We start from the raw sequence: 16,438 nt of genomic DNA, 5'->3' as shown, positions 1-16,438 counted from the left end.
CTGCCTGATAGAGTCCTGACCGGAAGTTCGTAATTCAAACTGCTGTTTAACGGATTTGGCGGTTTGGCTAACTCTTGCTAGCTTCCTTTAAGCTGAAATTAGCCTCGTGCGCCTTTAATCTCTTTGGTTTTAAGAAATGGAATAAAGCTTTCACAAGTCTGAATTTATGTGGGGGTTTTTTTAATCTTTTAAAAATAAATTTAGTTATGAGTAATATAGTTAATTATACAACTTTTGTCATTGACACTTGTAGCAGTAAATGGACTTTTGGAAGCCATGCAGGGATTTAGTCTCTCTCACAAATGACAGAAACAAACTCCTGACATTTTATTTTATTGAATGCTTAAACTTATAATCAAGTCTCTCCACTAATTTCTGGATTTGAGCTCAGGATTGACAGAGTGTGTCACTGTCTTATACCATGTCAGGTTAAAGTTGGATAACAGTCATTAGGGGCCTGTTTGGACGAAACTCAAGTAACACAGTTTTCTCTTCAGGGCCTGATGATTGTGTGTGATGGTATTCAGTTGTAGTTTTCTGTGGTCTATGATGATCTGCAGATGTAACTTTCAGCTCCTTCAGTAAACCTGTCTGATTTTCATTGTCTTTCCAGAATTTAGCCTCGAGCTGCATGTTGTGTAACTGTGAGCTCTGCAGCAGCACGTCCTGCATCTTAAACATACTGTAGGAACAGTGTTTAGTGGGTGGACGATTGGCTGGAATTACTCCCTAAAGTTATGAGGAGCATGTTGAACTTTGGGAAGTTGGGTGGTTAAGGATCAGTTGCTGTGGCTGTTAATTGTGATACATGGTAGATACAAATAATATACTAAAAATAGTCACATAAAACTGCAGTGCAGCCGTGACTCGGACAGCTTAGTTGCGTTGTTTATGTTTTGAGTCCAGCTTTTGTACTGTGTAATGTCCAAAATCATGCAGACGCTGCAGATGGTTTTAATGGTAGGATTTAACCTGTCTCAAGTGTAGGTCTGCTTTTTTCAGTTTCTTTATTTGGGGGGGGGGGGGGGGTGTTGTTGAGTGGATTCCCATTCATTTCCTATGGCGGTCACTTTTGACCGGGAACACCACAGATGTAACAAAGTTGATAAAACACTCAAAATTCAATGAAAGAGGTGCTCATCATTTTTATATGTTCAAGTGCATAGTGTGGAGGATGTCATAAGGCCTTGAGGCAATCAGATGTAAAACACAATATTTATGAATGCTTTAAGTTGTAAATCGGTCAGATTTCACCTTTTCATTTTAACCCCTTGCATTCTGTGTAACACCGAAAGTGATTCTTGTAATATTTACAATAATTGTCAAAGATGGACCACAGCTAAGTGTTTTGTGTATGTAGGGTTTATGTGCAATCTCTTTATTACTAGTCACAAATAACAGGGAGACTGAACTCAGTGTAAACTCTTTGCTGGCTGATTGTGTCTACTGCTTGCGTTTAAAGACATTTACCTGTGATCAAGGATTAATTAAACTGTTTTCATTATCCACCGACTGTAGTGTTTTCCTCCTTCTAAAGATTTGCTGCTCACCTTTGTCTCTGTCAGAAAGTACGTTTCTTTATTGTTGTTAAATGCTGGACATTTTAGTTCCACTATAGTTGGTAGTTGGAAAAGAAAGAAATCCATGTGACAAATGTCGATGTGCCTCTTTGTCAATATTTTGGAGTATTTCAAACAGAAAGGTGAAGGATGGGGATTCTGTTTATATTATAATGAAAGGTTTCTTTAGTTTAATTCTGGGCTGAATTCAGAGCCGGATAAATATTTTTGAATGTGACCCACAAACCAGAAGAAGCTTTCAGAGTCTAAGCAGCTGACAGACACTAGCAGACATTTGGACTCCTCACAGGGGGAACCTTAAGATTCACTGTCTCTCAGTCCGGATTCTTCTGTTGTTCAGCATCTGTGTACATCTGTAGCATTTCACTGTGATTATTGCTCTAACATTTACAAAACTGTCACGCTCACATCGCAGCAGAGACATTAAATTAAAGATGGACATAGTTACCGTGACATCACCTATCGCTTTGTGTTGTCCAGGAGTGAAAACTTGGCCTCCTTTGCCATCTTTATGTTATATACAGAACGTATGATGCCTTTTCTATGGCCTGCTTTAACAACGTCAAAGACGAGTGAGGGCTGGATCTGACAGAGAAATTGAGGGACAGTCAGTCTCACAGTAAATCATCCCTGGCTTTATTGACCTCTGAACACTAGCGGAGGCCAGAATGTACAAAACGAACATCCAGTTGGATTCAGTAAGGCTGTAAACCGGCGACTGAAACTATAAACTCTTGCGGAAAGTGTTTACAGCATCACCCTGCTGGCCGGCCTCATTTTCTTTCTTGTCTGTAGTGTTTACCTCAGATTCAGAGTGTCCTGCCCTAGCCATTCTTATACTGTATACTGCGTATAACTATAACCATGTAATAACTGAAATGGCACAAATGGAAAGAAGAAATAAACAGATAAACCCTGAACAAGAGGAGCCTATAGAGAATTTATAGAGCTGATCTTGTTTGGCATCACAGTGCATTTAGGTCATAATTCTGATTGCAAAAGCTGCCAGACAGGTTTGTTTGTTTGCTGGATTGCTCCCACATTTATGAAATCGTTTCATTATTAGCCACAGATGCTAGCTGTTCGTAGAATAGGGCTGCATGTGGTTGTTGATGTTGGGGATCATCAATGCTCAAGGTTACTGATAATGGGGTTTTTTTTTTTTTGGTTTTTTTTTACTCATTTTTGGCTCATATCCCCATTAATGCATCAAATTTAGATTAGTTAGATTAATACAATGAGATTGATACTGAATTGGCTCACTGTAGTCTCAGATAATTGACACTTTCAGCTCAGTCAAGTTCATGCTCAAACATCTGCATGCTATGAAATGTACAGGTGTGTTTGGGGGGTGGGGACAAGATGTATGAGCGTCTGTGTGAATGCAGTCATAGTACACTTTGATTCAAAATTCAGGCCAGCAGTCAGAAATGAGTCTATTTATTTGATTTGATGGTGGATCACTGTATTCTATATACATACACACATATATTATTGCATGCACAGACATGTTATATGGTTACATGTGAAGATGCAACATGAAGATGTAATGAGGCAGGTTTGACTTTACTGTGAATCTCATAATGTGAATTTAGTGCATTAATGGGCAAATTAAGTGGATCGTGGAGCCTTGACATTGTTGCCCATTAGCATAAACTTAATGGTTATGGTCCGCACATTGTGCATTATGGGAGGTTGAAAGTACAGTCCTAATGTATGAACCTGGAGGGTGGTTATGTTAACTGGGGAAATGCTTACACCGTGGAGCTGAAAGCTTAACGAAAGGGTGCAAATTCATGTAAGAGAATTATTAGTTGGTCACATTATTTTCTTGAACAGATAACATAAAATAAATGGCACGATATATACTTGCAGTACAAGTGATACCTGGATATCACCTTGACTTCTGAAGTGATAAGTTGTTTTTATTCAGATAAATAAGAGCTTTTCACAGGTTTATGTTTTCACAGGTGTGATTAGAGTCGGATTCCCACCGACTGCCAAATGTAGTTTGGGTCTGATTCCATGTCTTTGGCATTTTTAACATTTACTGTCTTCCAGTCTTTTTATATTCTTCTGTGTCTCTGCCTGTTTTACCCCTTTGTATCTGAGGAAGAAGAATCATATGCTCCTGTTCATTGTTGTGTTTGTGTTTGGCACACAGTAGCCGTCTGTCCTCTCCTTCTTAAGTGACTTCCAGTTAATAACAGTCATTCTGTAGTGAGAGTCCTCGTGTCTTTTCAAGTGTCCTGCTGATGATTTATCCTGTCACGGAGGCTTCAGTGGCCTCACGCGATATGCATTTGGTTTAAAAAAGAAAAATAAATTCCTCCTTCAGCTGCTGTCAGCTGATGATTAAAAGAAAACAAGCAGCCCTCAGCATTTATGCAGCCTTAGTTTCTGAGGTGGAAGTTTGGCTGTAATGGAAACCCCACCTGTTTCGCAGACTTGGAGCATGACACATCTGTTTTACAACAACTGCTCTCAGATCTGCGTCTCCTTTAACCTCTCAGCTGCTGCTGTTGCTCAGAGTTTATCCTGTGAATCACAGCCTCGCCCTCCATCAGGCTTCTCCTACAGTCTAGTAAGGCCTGAGCCCTAGGGAGAGCACATACCAACACCTCAGCAGGCCAATGGACTCTTTCCTGGCAGGCAGTGATTCTGCTACATCAGACAGCAGCAGAAGAAGAAAAGAGAAAGTTTTAAACACCTTGTCACAAATCAGGTTTCCTGCTCAGTTTTTCTCTCAGTGTTGAGTCTGGATGAGCAGAGCAAAGATGGTGTGTTCACCATGATATACAAAGAAGAATCTGTTGAAGGTCAACTTGGCTGACATAGCACAATGCTGTGCTATGATTTATGAAAACTGACACGTGTGGAACACAAGATGTAAAAACAAAATCATGTCGCACTTGACTTTTCTTTCAGAAAAACTAAAACTGTTTCGTACTGTCACTGTTGTATTGACAACTTATAGGTCATAATATACTGGGATTCTAAATATCACGTTACTTCATTATCACTTTGTTAGTAACAGGTTCTAACATGTACAGTGTTCCTGAATAAGGGAATTTATCCCCTTGGTTTTTATTAAGGAAGTAAAAAAACTTCCTTTACTTCCAAAAACCAAAGAAAAGCTGTTGGTGCAGCAGGTGTGAACAACCTCCAGATTGGTGCCATCCTGCTGTGAGCTGAAGTAAACACAGAACAGCACAGAACCAAACTGATTAATAAGCATGTTGTCACCAACACCTGATCTGTGGAATACTAATATTGGAGTAATGCATGCTTATAAATAATGCTGAGAGTTATCCAGGTGAATGATAAATTAAAGCTTTCTTCCTGCTTCAGCGCTGGTTTATAAAGATGCCTGACACTGTTATGTCATAGTCCTGGTGTTGTATAGAAAGCCTGGCTGGGTGTTTAGACATGTAGAAAGTTTTAATGAGAGAGCTTGAGGCTGAAGGAAGTGATGATTCATGCGTTGTAATTGAAGAGAGCAGAGTGCTGTCATTACTGATGGCTCTGTGTATGCAGGACCGTCGCTCTGACTCCGTGCTCGGCTGAGCTGCAGGCCCGGGCTCGAAGCAGCGTGTAAAGACCCTCCTTACCCAGCAGGTGAGGAGATGGATGTTTATGTGTTGCAGGTCAGCGGGGTCACCCTGCTCGCCTTTCCCCGTGCCTACTCAGCAGCTAAGTGGATGTAGTTGTTTATGAAGCCTGCAGTCTCACCTGGCTTGGTGGGTGTAAATCTGAGGCTAATTGTTAGTTTTGTCAGACAGCCGGCCAGCTGTAAACAGCAGATTGAGGAAGCTGGGTGTATAATGAGGAGGACACGCCCGCTCAGACTCTCTGATGGAGCCGCTTCAGCTCCCACACTCATATCTTCTTTTCTGAAATCTTACACACGGGCCTGTGTCATATGTTAGTGTGAGCCCACTGATATCTCAGCTGCTGTTTGTGATGTATTCTTTAAAAGTCCGGGAAATAAAAATGTCAACATCCACTCAGATTGTACATTTTTTACCTTATATGCCTCAAAATGTCTCTCTGTGAAAAAGAAGTCGTGAAAATTTATAAGAAATCATGAACTTTAACCAAGTATTTATCCATAACAAGAGAAACACACTGCAGTAGTGTAATAATGATTTACTTCTGCACATGAAGCAATGAAGACGTGGACTATCTGCAGGAGATGCTGGGCGTGTCCTTAAAGATGATGGTCTTGTTGGCCTGAGTTATGGAACGTTGGTGTCTTTGTTTTAAGTTTGAGTAACTGTACCTGTTTATCCAGATGTTGTCACTGTCCTAGAACATCCCTTGTAATGTTATATCTCACTGCCTCCAGATAGTAATACTAGAGTAAAACCTCAGAAATGTGATGTTTGCACATGTATCATGTGTACTAAAACACAGGTGGATTGACATGATTGTAACCTGTGTAGTTGATATTGAACATATTTGATATTCCAAAATTGCTTGCTTCTTCTCTTCTTTAAAAAGGAATTAAATTGACTGATGTTATAAATATTATGCTTAGCCTTCTGTGCCTTATCAAACAATCTGGTGGAGCCAGGAGGAATATTTCTTTGCTGAGCATCTCTTGAGTTTATCAGAAGTTGCAGCTGTAACTGCTAGCATGAGAACTGCTAGTCCTGCTCTGACCAGGCTGTGATCGCTGTCATTGACATAAACTCCGATGACTCATTAGAAGTGGGATGACTGTCAGCCGCCCTCCTTCATGTACAGTGTGTGGCTGAAACAATAAAAACGACACAGCATAACTGCTGCTGTTGAGACAGCCACTTCCAGCATGAAAAGAACAGAAAGGCTTCACTGGTGGGGACGTATCATCATACAGCAATTAATGATTTATCCCTGCATAATATGTGAACCAAAGTGGACAGATACCTGCTCCATAGTTGCACTAATTCATTTGCTGTGCTCGCCACACAAAAGCTAAAATAAAAACACTCTTCTGATGAGGTAGAACTGCTAAAGTTGCATAATATTTTGTTTTTATGGCAAAGTATTTCATTCAAATGCAGTGCATAGAGAATAGCTTTAAAGATGGCACTATTCATTGTTAGATTTACTATCTGAAGGCAGCTTTAAGTGAGTCTTCCTTTACATAAGGAGCAGCGATTATTCCAGTTAGTAAAAATAATGTGTCAGTAATCCATCCTTCAGCCACAGGGGAATGTGGCTGCCCAGTTGGGAGGTCCTTGCCTTTCTTTGGAAACAGAACCAGGACCAGCCGGCCAAGAATGAAGCTATTCTATGAAGGCTTAGCTCCAGGCCTGGCCCTGCTCCTCATTGGCTGCGTGAAATTGTTCTGCGAGGTGGAAAACCTGCTCACATTCTTCTCCGATGAGCTGTTCTGTCACTCGGAGAGCTCCGAGCAGAGAGATGTGCTGTTTTATAGATTTGTTGTCATCCTGTAGATGTCTCTGTGTCTCTCAGCTCTCACGGCACCAGTAATTATACAACAGGGCACAGAACGGGCCCACCGAGGCAGGCCGAGCTGGATAATCACCACTTTACATGTGACTGCACGCTGGACGCCCTGTCCAAACTGCTCTGCATGCTATTGTGTTTGTTCACACGTATGAAACGCAATGTGATTGCATAACGAGAGAAATGTATGAAACAGTCAAAACAAACCTGCCACTATTAAAAGATAATAATACACTTAGTTTGTACGGCAGACAAGAAATGCAGCTCGATGACTTCACAGTAACAAAGTGTCTTCACATAAAAAGCTCAGGACTTTAACAGGAAACCTTTAACACAGTGAGGGCTCTATCCCAACTATCACCAGGTTCAGAGGTGCTACACTGATGTTGTTATCAAATTTAGTTGTTTAGTTGCATGTCCAGGATTAATAACCAGAGTAACTCAAAGAACCCGCTCTCAAAATTCCTGTAGGAAAAACTCTTTCAACACAAGATTTTGTTTTATATGACTGATAAAAGTTTCTTTTAAGGCTGGGTGATTAGCTGATCCAGGTGACCCTGTAGTTGCACAAAGATGCCCAAACTTGAAGATGCCCAAACTTGAAGTTAATTTTAAATATGACTTCAATAGATGTTGAAATTCATAAATTACAACCATTTTTAGAGTCAGTTTGGGGATTTACTCAGTAGGAAGTAAGCTTGGCTAACAACTTGTGATTGACAGTTAACTAACGAACATGTGGTTTTATAGTCAGTTTCACCCCTCGTCTTCACTGTCTGCGATTATAAATCAAGCCCAGGCTTTTTCCTTTACATCATTGCACCTTTCCACTCCCCAAGAGCCTAAAATCACTCAGTTTAGTTCATGCTGAGTCAGGAAAAAGGAGGGAAAACCTTTGGTCAACAAGATCTAAAAGACATACAAGTCATAACAAAGACGAGCCTGTGGAAAGATCGTTAAAGGTTGCCTACAGTTGTGAGGCTTTCTTACTTATTCTGCTTTTAGTGGTATAAAGCTAAGTTTCAGTTGGTAGTCGATGTCGGCCTTTCTTCACAGTCACTGAGGTTTACAGTGTAATTGTGTTCAAAAACTCCCTCTATTCTGATGGTGACTGTGTCCCCCCTTCTGTTTCCTTTTCATATTTATTCATTTTTTAAACTGAATAATTTTTAAGGGCCTTCATAGCCATACTCCCAGCTGTAAACTAATGTCATATGCACTAGTACGTATCTTGAGGTCCTCGGGCAGAGGTCTGTAGTCTGTTTGTGGGGCCCAGCTGGAAACTAAAGGAGACAGAAAGTTTGCAATCAGGGCCTCGAGGCTCTGCAATGACTGACTGAGGCAATCAGGGTGTGGGGATCTGTGCTGATTTTATTTAAATTTTTAATTTTATTTCACTGTCTGACTTTGGATTTTGAATAGTGCACTGTGTGGAACAACAGAAAAACCTTGCTGACTTTTGGAGACTACTTTTATATTTAGGAGTCTTTATAAATGGAACTGGGTCTGGGCGGTTTAAGCCACTGATTGTGAAGCAAACTGACCCGGTTCACCCTCCTGCCCCTCTTCCTTTTCTCTCCATATTCAGCAGTCACATGAAAAGAGGGCCGTTTTGAGGCCATTGAAGGTGCAGTCAGGCTAAAGTGTTGCCTTTAAGGAGCCCTCCGGGGAACCCTGGCCAACACATAAAAGCTTTGGATTCAAGGCAGACTCCACAGAGGCCTCTTCAAGGCCGAGGTTCAGGACTGAACTGAAGCTGCTCACCACAACAGACCAGCAGGACAAAATATGCAGTCGCTGCAAGAAAAGAGCGGCGGCAGGGAGCCTTTTTACTGCCAACAGGAAGGAGACGGGGTTTGAAGGAGCGTCATCGAGGCAGCGTTCGCTTTGACATGAACAGTGGAGTGCTATATGAACTCTAATGGTACTTTACTCAGGACTGTTGCCCACTTCATACACTTAAACAAAGCAAGTGTAAGATAAGAGAAGGCGTTTATTTCCCACCACCTGCAAGAGGGAAAAGTTATACCGCTGGATCTCAGTTATCTCTTCTCGTACAGCAGTAAAAGATTTATTCCACCTTAATTAGCTGACTTGGGTGGATTGATATGAGTGAAGAAGTAAAGTGTTAAAATCATAACATTAGCCTGCTTCTTTAATCTGTTTCTTTGCTGATTTTCATAAATAGAAATTATGAACTAGATTAATGGATTTGTGGTTTAAAGTAAACACCTGACCATGTCCTCAGACTCATTGTCATCACAGGTGTTATCAGTATAACATCTGCAAAAAGGAGATAATGCAGTAGACCCTGAAACAACTGAACTGCACATCTTCTGCCCCTTGGCTGCACCAAAACGTCACTAACACAGGGCAGACCTGATGATGTCAACGCTCCCTGGAAACAGGTTGACTTATTGCCGGCAGGAAAAACTGTCACTATGGTTGTCCAGGGAGCGAATAACCTGCAACAACAGCCTGATATCCGTACTGCTGAACACCCCCCCAGCAGGAATTGGCTGAAGCCAAGTTCACTGTTTGGGCAAACTCTAAATATTCCTGAGATAAAGAGCTGGTCCAGTGTTCCACAACCAAGACGAAAGCCACGTTGGCTTCGACGTTTGCCTGGATAGCGATCCCCATGAAGCTGGAACACACCCTGCGGTCCTCCATCTTGAAAAAGAGAAATTCAGTTTTCTGAAGGCCTGTCAACTAGAGCAGGGCGATATGACCAGAAATATTTATCACGATATACATTTGAAAATTTGCGATAACGATATAACTGACGATATAATTGACACTAGACAAAATACTTTACAACTCCACAACTTTATTAGTGCAAAAAACCCCATCAATGTATTTTCACTTAAACAAGCAGCTGTTTTTTTTATGTGCAATAAAGTTATATAAAAATGTAACACTGCAAATTCCTTGCTGACAGTTTAACCAAAAGGCATTTCCAGTGGAAATTGGCCGACATATCCTCAGCATAACCATGTATAATGTCCACAAAACTTAAAAAGAGATTATACACACACAATACGGTAATATTATGTTGAAGCACAGTACGTATCACTCCGCGAGGCTCCTGCCTACGATAGCCGTAATGCTCCGACAATCCATCAAGCGGTGCGGCTTCGTAGCTTAGCAAAGTCGGACTAAAACATCTGACAGATTTTTGAGCGCCGTGTACATAAAATCGTTTCGAGGTCAGTAAACACAACCAGAATTCATACATAAGGCACACGGGATTATAAGGGGCACTGCCGATTTTCAGAAAAATCAAAGGATTGATTTTAAGTGTGCCGTATTTTCCAAACAACACGGTAATAACGACGGCCCGCTAGCATGCGCTACCAAAAATAGTGCTTTGTTGTGTATCTGACGGACGAAAGCTAAACCAGTTCCACACCACTGAAGTTGCAGCATTTTTACAAACCAGTTCTGGTTCATCTGTTTCATTTAACGATCCACTTTCGCTCTTCTCATTCTGCGTCGCCGCCATGTGCGTATGTAAACATAGGCACTGTGCATGCGCGTTTTACCCACATTCTGTCGCGATATTTCATTTTCCTATCGTTGCCCAACATTATACCGGTATTACCGTGAACGGTATGATATGGCCCAGCCCTACTGTCAACCAGGAGAGCTCCACAACGTCTAGAGCATCCACTGTGGTCCCCAGACTCTGCTCAAAAACAATCTGCCTGTTGATCTCAGTCAGTAACTGCACCATCATACATAGATGTCTGTTTATTAGTAGTAATTAAAGCATTAATTAAATTGGATTAATTGGAGTATTTGTCGAAAATGATCCTGCATAACTTTCAACTTTAATCAGGTAAAAAGAAAAATTGTATCATTTCCCTTGCAGTTTCTTTACTTTTACTTTTGTAACTCTTTAAAAAGTCACAGTTCATATAGTGTCTTCAGTTAAATTATACTATGGATTCAGGGAAATCTGCAGTAACTGTTTACATGCAAAAGTCTAAGGATGTAAAATAAGGAGGATATTGACCAAAATGATTTATAGTACTAGTACTTAGTAGTACTTGTGTTTATCTGTAATAGTTGCTATTGTGTGGGCTCCTCCCATCAATAATGGATCCAAAAGTTGCTTCCATTCTTCCAGCCTTGTTAATGCTGTCATTATATTTATTGAACAGAAAGTCAAACCGACTCTCCTGCCAGCAGTCATTAATCACTGGTTCTGCCAGCGCTGCAGGGTGTGTTTGATCAGCTCCACCTCTTCCTCCTCCTGTTAATGTTTCTTTATTCATACTCTGTTTGGCTGAATCCTCACATTCTGCAGCATGAAGCAGAGTTGGTGACGAGCACTTTGATTTTCTGCCAACCACGTGGAAAAAAATGATTTTAAATGAAAGTAACCCACGGCCACCCTGCTCATTCGCAGGTTCTTACAGCTTGGATTTAGTTATTAGGGGGAAAAAAAGTCTTAGAACACGCCAAAAACTTCATTCATTAAATGCAACAATGTGATAGGTTGCTCTGATTTTTCAGTGGAGTTCAATTGGAGTTCATGAGAATGCATCAATTTTTGGAAGACATCATTACACACTAATCAGTGTATTTTTATAAGTACAATCATTTGTATTAAATTAATTCAAAACAACTGACTGTACCTTTATAGTACAGGTGTCTATCAAAAAGAGGAAGCTGGCTCGTTTACAGTTAAAGATGATATTCCATGCTCTGACTGAAGTATTTCTGTAAAAATTCAAACATATAGTCCTTATAACTTTGGCTATAAATAAATAGCTGGTATTTAGTTTTCTGTTATGTTTGGAAAGTTTGTGAAAATCGGGCTAGTTGACATGTATTGATTCGCTAACTGGGGGCTAACTGTTTCTTCTAAAAAAACAAAAACAAAAAAACAACAAAAAACAAACTTTGGTGCTTAGGTTGGTATGTCAGTATTTGATACCCTGGCTGCTGCTTTTGTCTCATGGAGGACTGAGTGTTGTCACTAAATGAGAACAGACTGCAGGCAGTTTCCATCCTGGGGGACTGAGTCTCCACAGACAGAACATCGCCCACTAAAGGATTATCCTGCTGTAAATACAGTTGAAACGGGAAGATAAATGCTGTTGCTCATAAATCTTGCTGTCGCCGATCCAGTCTGATGTACAGCTGCTATGGTGACTGTTGCTATATTTAAACATCAGGCTCCTTTGACGTGAATACACTCCCACAAAGTTCACAGCTGCTTTGTTGTGTTTGGTGAAGTGCGTCCATGCTTTGCAACCTTTAATCCTTTGATGTATTCATCCAGTCTGGGTCTGCTGCATCTGTTATGAAGAAGGTGGCTGAGTTTGTGTGTTTAAATTTAAGTTGGATCTTCCTATCTGAACTGTGCCTGGCATTTGGCCGTGAGTCCATCAGAAGCCCAGCCTTGCCTCCGGTCTATGTCAACTTCTGCTGGGCTTTAGATAGAAGAGCTACAAGGTGCAGTCTTCATGTGAACGGTGGTTCCACATGTTGCTTTTTGGCTGTGCTTGACCCACCAAGTGCTCATGGGAGCACTATCAAGGAAAAGAGGCACCAGAAATATTTATTTGCAGGAATAATCCTGTTTGCCTCGTGTGGCGAAGAAGAGGGTTATTTAAGACATTACTGAACTACTGAATACATAAGTTCTACTTTATACACAAGATTTAAGATTGAATAAAGGTTTAGAATAGTCCGATAACTCTGATCTCTGGCTGGAATAGGCTGTCTCCATCTTGTTTTTATAACATTACAGAGGTTGGTAGACTTGCACTGACTGTGTGCAACACTAAATTGCCTGTGCTGCTGGTTGATGCTGCCATCTTTTCTGGTGGAAACCCTGAGATGTTTCTGTTTTTGTTTTTGTTTTTTGGTTTGAGCATCACTGTGAGGCTCAGTGTTTACCTCAGTCACTGCAGCAGAGCACAGCTGTGACCTACAACACACACTCATTACCGAGCTCCCCGCGCTGCTTTTTATTCATTTGATCTGATTTCCCCTCGTGTCTTTTCCCCGGAGACACCGTGGGGTCCCTCTGAGACCACTAAAGACCCTCTTAAGGTCAGAGGAGGACCACCTGCCACTAGTGGAGACAACAATAACCCTCAGGACAGGATGCATCCCTGTATCCTGTTGCATTTTTGTTTTTATCTATTTAATTCTTTTAGATTTAATTTTTGTCTCTGTCAGTGCTCATGAATACTGTCAGTGTGCTTCAGTTCCATAGCAGCGCCTAATTTTTGTGATTAAAGAAACTCTGCTTCTGTTGTTTTAAACCCATCTGGAGACTGAGCTCACATATACAGAGGACCACGTAAACTTGCGTGCAAATACTGGGATTTACTTGTGAATAGATGCAGGTATTTTTAATTTTATTTTATTCTTAAATCTTGAGAGAGTTTTGAAAAGGTGGATAATGTTACTTTTAAGGATAAGACAGACTTCACGGGATCAGATATCGATGACTCTATTTATTTATTTATTTATTGAGTTAAAAAAAAAAAAAAAAAAAGCCCTACTATAGACTGGCGACCTGCCCAGGGTGTACCCCGCCTCTCGCCCTATGACAGCTGGGATAGGCTAAAGCCTGAATGGACGGATGGATGGGCTGAATCCTTCGTTCCTTCCTGAGTCAAGTTCAGCTGCCCCAAAATGATATTTGTGATCAAACTGGTGATTTATGAGATTTATTGATGTATATTGTTTGAAATCGTACTTTAATAGCACAATTACAGCGCCTTCATTTATGTACTGAGAGCATTTCTGTTAAAAAATACTTCTTTTTTTTTTTTCCTTTCTAAAAGGCGCAGACTGGATTGATCTGCATAGAGTTAAAGCAAACCCTCACATAACAGATGTCAATGCATGGTTTCTGTTATTTACTGTAATTACAGCCATTTGATAAACAAATATATAAAAGCTATCAATAATTTATTTGCAGGGAACTCCTATTTTATAATTAAAAATCATGCACTATGTAATCAGAGAGAGTGTAAAATCGTGAGTCTGAGCAGCTCTGTGGCAAATTGTTCAGGACCGAATGTTGTGTGGCGATGATGACGAGTCGTGCTGGATGCTACAGCAGCAGGACAGAGGACTGCAGGAATGTCTAACATTTCGGTCTGTTCTCGCCGCACACGGCAGACTGAATTTCTGACCGTATCCCTCTCAGCTGCTGCCTGATGAAATGAAAACACTTCGGTGCGAGTTCAAGTGTTTTTCTTTCTGTTCTCCTCAGATGTGTGAGCCCTCGGGGCCCTTTAAAAGCTTTTCGAACAACACTGTGAAGTTTCTAAAATAGCTGACCACAGATTTCAAAAAAAATAATCACTTTTCCTTCTAAAAACAATCCTGTTGGCTTCATTTTGCCCAGAAAATCCTGATTCAGCAGATTTCATTAGAGTAAATCTAGTAATAAGTAGATGCACTGACATTTCAGTGTAGCCCTTCCTTTTAAAGATTCAGGTGGTTTCAAATATTTTTGTTTTGTGGAATTCCCACCAGTCTGCAAGAATTTAAAACGTGTTTAGTAATGTCTAGAAATGTTGGAAAATTTTATAAATCTCTGCAGAAATACTATTTTATGCCAAGTTGTATTATCTTTGGTATTTTCCATTGATTAATATAAGGAAATGGGAACATATGTGTCTTTGTGACCGGCTGCTTGTAGCGAAGTGCCTGAAGATACAGTTTAAAATGGCTTCTTTGCTAAGTTGTTTATTTGTTATTATGCTTATTTTGGATCGTGAGGTAAAGCTGCAGTTTTATCGTCCCTACAGAAAAATGCTGAAGGATAAAAATTGTCTGAATTCAACTTGTGTGTCATTGCATTGAGTGGCCTGGCTGTAGAGCCTGAGCATGGTGATGTACCTGGAGCTGATGGTCTGGATCAGTAAAGTGGGAATTTATTTGGCTTTAATGTGTTTGTTCTTTTGTTGTAAAACTCTCACACATCCAGCCTTTTGTAGCAGCTGTGGTGTGAATCCCATGCTGCCTCTTTGAGCTCTCCCTCTGTGTTGGAGGTGTTCAGCAGCATTCGGCTGTACTATTTAAAGGTTTGATTTACTGTCCCAAGAATGTCCTCTTAACTGCTGCCAGCACCTTCAGGCTGAGCGTGTGTGTGTGTGTGTGTCTGTCTGTGTTATCAGCTGTTTGGTGAATCCAGAGAATCTGATAGAGACTCGCATGCTTCAAATGGAGAAGGGGGAGAGAGGGGAGAGAGCCGGGGGTGGAGCTGTCTGAGCCTGCAGGCTTGATTTTTGTCAGGCAGCTATTCTGCGAACACATGCACGGAGCTTCGCTGGCTCTGCTGTCACAGCTCAGCTACTCTCTCAAGATCTGGAGTGTGTTTTTGAGTTTCAGTTTGGATTAACTTTGCCCTGAGAGCAGGAGAGTGGGCGTTGTGCTGCAGACACAGGGTGAGTGAGTGCCTTTCAGCTGTCAGCCTGCTTCTTCTCCTGCTGTTTCTGCGCACTGTGCTGGCTTTATCTGCAGCCTTTTCGTGCTTCTGCCAGGAGTTCTGCAGCTCCGGTCGGTGTGCTGCAAGATGGCTTTATTCACAATCAAAAAAAGGGAAAAGATTGGTTTTTAATGTTGTTTTAAATATGTGAATAGCACAGCTGAATGGTTACAGTCTCATCTTTGTTTGCAGAATGTCTGAATATATTCACAGATGAGTAAAAACAGATGAAATTCTCTCTTTCTGATGGAACGTATGTCAGATCCTCCCTTTCAGGTAAAATTGTTGATGTTTTCTGTTCTGGTTGACACTAAAAGACTGTTTAAACCTGAATCCAAGCAGATAGAGCCATCAGTCGCCCTCCCTGTGATAAATACAGTGAGCAAAATGGAGAAGAACTGAAAGAAAACATCTGTTTACTCCTTCAAAGTTTATGGCTCCTGGAATTCCTGGAATGTCAGGGAAGTTTTGCAAGAGGTGTTTTCCAGACAGGTAAAAGTGCTAATTTGTGTGACCAGCGGTGCGTGTGAAGAGTTTTCACAGCTGATTTCACCGTCATGTTGCAGTCTGTTGGGTTTTTTTTCCTGTCCAACTAGAGCAGAAACAAATGTGTTGTGCAGCTTTTATGAGCCATAAAACAACATTAACATTGATGTTGATGGAAGAGAGAAGCTTCCATAAGTGATTCCAGACTGAGTGGAAAAAAAGGGAAAAGCCTTTAAATCAAATCTTGATTTGTTGACTTTATTACATTCTGCTTTTCTTCCACTTTGATGTGCAGCTTGTGTTTTATCCAGCTGCTGTCCTGTGGTGCAGAAATGAAAGTGTGTGGTTTTGGAGAAGGTGTTCGAGGTGCCAGACGTTCAGCGGGAACAGTCCGAGAATTGCAGGGAGAGACTGGCTCTGCAGCCTCATGTAGGAGCCAAAATGGAGG

At 41.0% G+C, this 16,438-nt stretch overlaps 1 protein-coding gene across 2 annotated transcripts in view; it reads left to right on the top strand.

Annotated features, from left to right (window-relative positions):
- The window catches only part of plekhg4 (pleckstrin homology domain containing, family G (with RhoGef domain) member 4), an 83,329-nt gene that overhangs the window by 348 nt on the left and 66,543 nt on the right, over nt 1-16,438 (top strand). The window lies entirely within an intron of this gene.

The sequence above is a fragment of the Oreochromis niloticus genome, linkage group LG1 (assembly GCF_001858045.2).
Source record: "Oreochromis niloticus isolate F11D_XX linkage group LG1, O_niloticus_UMD_NMBU, whole genome shotgun sequence".
Classification (NCBI taxonomy): Eukaryota; Metazoa; Chordata; class Actinopteri; order Cichliformes; family Cichlidae; genus Oreochromis; species Oreochromis niloticus.
The sequence above is the reverse complement of the archived record's forward strand: the minus strand, read 5'-3'. Positions and strand labels throughout refer to the sequence as shown.